Consider the following 3,746-nt stretch of genomic DNA (forward strand, 5'->3'; position numbering starts at 1 on the left):
TGAACAGTTGTGTTTTCATTTTCATTGGTTTCCATGAATTTTTTTAATTCTTCTTTAATTTCCTGGTTGACCCATTCATTCTTTAGTAGGATGCTCTTTAGCCTCCATGTATTTGAGTTCTTTCTGACTGTCCTCTTGTGATTGAGTTCTAGTTTCAAAGCATTGTGGTCTGAAAATATGCAGGGCATAATCCCAATCTTTTGGTACCAGTTGAGACCTGATTTGTGACCTAGGATGTGATCAATTCTGGAGAATGTTCCATGGGCACTAGAGAAGAATGTGTATTCTGTTGCTTTGGGATGGAATGTTCTGAATATATCTGTGAAGTCCATTTGGTCCAGTGTGTCATTTAAAGTCTTTATTTCCTTGTTGATCTTTTGCTTAGGTGATCTGTCCATTTCAGTCAGGGGGGTGTTAAAGTCCCCCACTATTATTGTGTTGTTGTCAATGTGTTTCTTTGCTTTTGTTATTAATTGCCTTATATAATTGGCTGCTCCCATGTTCGGGGCATAGATATTTACAATTGTTAGATCTTCTTGTTGGATAGACCCTTTAAGTAGGATATAGTGTCCTTCCTCATCTCTCATTACAGTCTTTGTTTTAAAATCTAATTTGTCTGATATAAGGATTGCCACCTCAGCTTTCTTTGGTGTCCATTAGCATGGTAAATGGTTTTCCACCCCCTCACTTTCTATCTGGGGGTGTCTTTGAGTCTAAAATGAGTCTCTTGCAGACAGCATATTGATGGGTCTTGTTTTTTAATCCAATCTGATAGCCTGTGTCTTTTGATTGGGGCATTGAGCCCATTTACATTCAGGGTAACTATTGAAAGATATAAACCAAAGACTGTAATAAGAGATGAGGAAGGACACTATATCATTATTAAAGGGTCTCTCCAACAAGAAGATCTAACAATTGTTAATATTAATGTCCCTAACATGGGAGCAGGTAATTATATAAGCCAATTAATAACAAAATCAAAGAAACACATGGACAAAAATACAATAATAGTAAAAGACTTTAACACCCCCCTGACTGAAATGGACAGATCACCTAAGCGAAAGATCAACAAGGAAATAAGGGCTTTGAATGACACACTGGACCAGATGGACTTCACACATTTATTCAGAACATTCCATCCCAAAGCAAAAGAATAAAATTCTTCTCTAGTGCACATGGAACATTCTCCAGAATATGTCACATCCTGGGTCACAATTCGGGTCTCAATCAGTACCAGAAGATTGGAATCATTCCCTGCATATTTTTGGACCAAAATGCTTTGAAACTGCAATCAATCACAAGAGGAAAGTTGGAAGAACTCAAATACATGGAGGTTAAAGAGCATCCTACTAAAGAATGAATGGGTCAACCAGGAAATTAAAGAAGAATTTTAAAAAATTCACGGAAACAACTGGAAATGAAAACACAACTGTTCAAAATTTTGGGATGCAGCAAAGGCAGTCCTACAAGGGAAGTACAAAGCAATACAAGTCTGTCTCAAGAAACAAGAAAGGTCTCAAATACACAACATAACCCTACAACTAAAGGAGCTAGAGAAAGAACTACAAATAAAACCTAAACCCAGCAGGAAAAGACAAATAATAAAGATTAGAGCAGGAATCAATGAAATAGAAGCCAAAAGAAGAGTAGAACAACTTAAAGAAACTAGGGGCTGGTTCTATGAAAGAATTAATAAGATTGATAAACCCCTGGCCAGACTTATCAAAAAGAAAATAAAAAGGATCCAAATAAATAAAATCATGTATGAAAGAGGAGAGATCACGACCAACACCAAAGAAATAAAAACAATTATAAGAACATACTATGAGCAACTATATGCCAACAAATTAGACAATCTGGAAGAAATGGATGCATTCCTAGAGACATATAAACTACCAAAACTGAAACAGGAAGAAAGAGAAAAGCTGTACAGACCATAACCAGTAAGGAAATTGAAGCAGTAATAAAAATCTCCCAACAAACATGAGTCCAGGGCCAGATGGCTTCCCAAGGGAATTCTACCAAACATTTAAAGCAGAACTAAACTCTACATCAAAAACTAATGATGTACTGTATGGTGACCAACATAACATAATTAAAAAAACAGAATTAATACCTATTCTTCTAAATCTGTTTCAAAAATCGATATGGAAAGAAAACTCCCAAACTCATTCTATGAGGCCAACATTATCTTGATCCCAAAACCAAAGACCCCACCAAAAAGGAGAATTACAGACAAATATCCTTGATGAAGATGGATGCAAAAATTTTCACCAAGATACTAGCCAATAGGATCCAATAGTACATTAAAAGGATTATTCACCATGACCAAGAGGGATTTATTCCTGGGCTGCAAGGGTGGTTCAACATCTGCAAATCAATCAATGTGATACACAACATAAATAAAAGAGAGGACAAGAACCATATGATCCTCTCAATAGATGCAGAAAAAGCATTTGACAAAATACAGCATCCTTCTTGATTAAAACTCTCCACAGTGCAGGGATAGAAGGAACATACCTCAATATTATAAAAGCCATATACAAAAGACCCACAGCGAATATCATTCTCAAAGGGGAGAAACTGAGAACTTTCCCCCTAAGGTCAGAAGCATAACAGGGATGCCCATTCTCACCACTGTTGTTCAACATAGTACTAGAAGTCCTAGCCTCAGCAATCAGGCAACAAAAAGAAATAAAAGGCAACCAAATTGACAAAGAAGAAATCAAAGTCTCACCCTTTCTAGATGACATGATACTCTATGTGAAAAACCCAAAAGACCCTACTCCAAAAGTGCTAGAACTGATACAGGAATTCAGCAAAGTGGCAGGATATAAAATCAATGCACAGAAACCAGTTGCATTTCTATACACTAACAATGAGACAGAACTAAGAGAAATTAAGGAGTTGATTCCATTTACAATTGCACCCAAAGCCATAAGATACTAGGAATAAACCTAACCAGAGAGGCAAAGGATCTGTATGTACTCTGAAAACTATAGACATTCATGAAAGAAATTGAGGAAGACACAAAGAAATGGAAAAACGTTCCATGCTTGTGGATTGGAAGGACAAATATTGTTAAAATATCTATGCTGCCCAAAGCAATCTACACATTCAATGCAATCCCTATCAAAACAACATCAACTTTTTCACTGAGCTGGAACAAATAATCCTAAAATTTATAGGGAACCAGAAAAGACCCCGAATAGCCAAAAGAATGTTGAAAAAGAAAACCAAAGCTGGAGACATCACAATCCCAGACTTTAAGCTCTATTACAAAGCTGTAATCACCAAGACAGTATGGTACTGACACAAAAACAGACACATAGATCAATGGAACAGAATAGAGAACCCAGAAATGGATCCTCAACTCTATGGTCAACTAATCTTTGAAAAAGCAGGAAAGAATATCCAATGGAAACAAGAGAGTCTTTTCAATAAATGGTGTTGGGAAAATTGGACAGCCACATGCAGAAGAATGAAACCCGACCATTTTCTTACACCATTCACAAGAATAGACTCAAAATGGATGGAAGACAGAAATGTGAGACAGGAATCCATCAAAATCCTAGAGGAGATCGCAGGCAGCAACCTTTATGACCCTGACCACAGCAACTTGTTGCTAGACACGCCTCCAAGGGCAAGGCAAAGAAAAGCAAAAATGAACTATTGGGACTTCATCAAGATAAAAAGTTTTTTCACTGCAAAGTGAAAACAGTCAAAAAACCAAAAGACAACCAACA

This window comes from Callorhinus ursinus, unplaced genomic scaffold, assembly GCF_003265705.2.
Source record: "Callorhinus ursinus isolate GAN/ISIS: 27379988/994484 unplaced genomic scaffold, GSC_fseal_2.0 scaffold39, whole genome shotgun sequence".
Taxonomy (NCBI): Eukaryota; Metazoa; Chordata; class Mammalia; order Carnivora; family Otariidae; genus Callorhinus; species Callorhinus ursinus.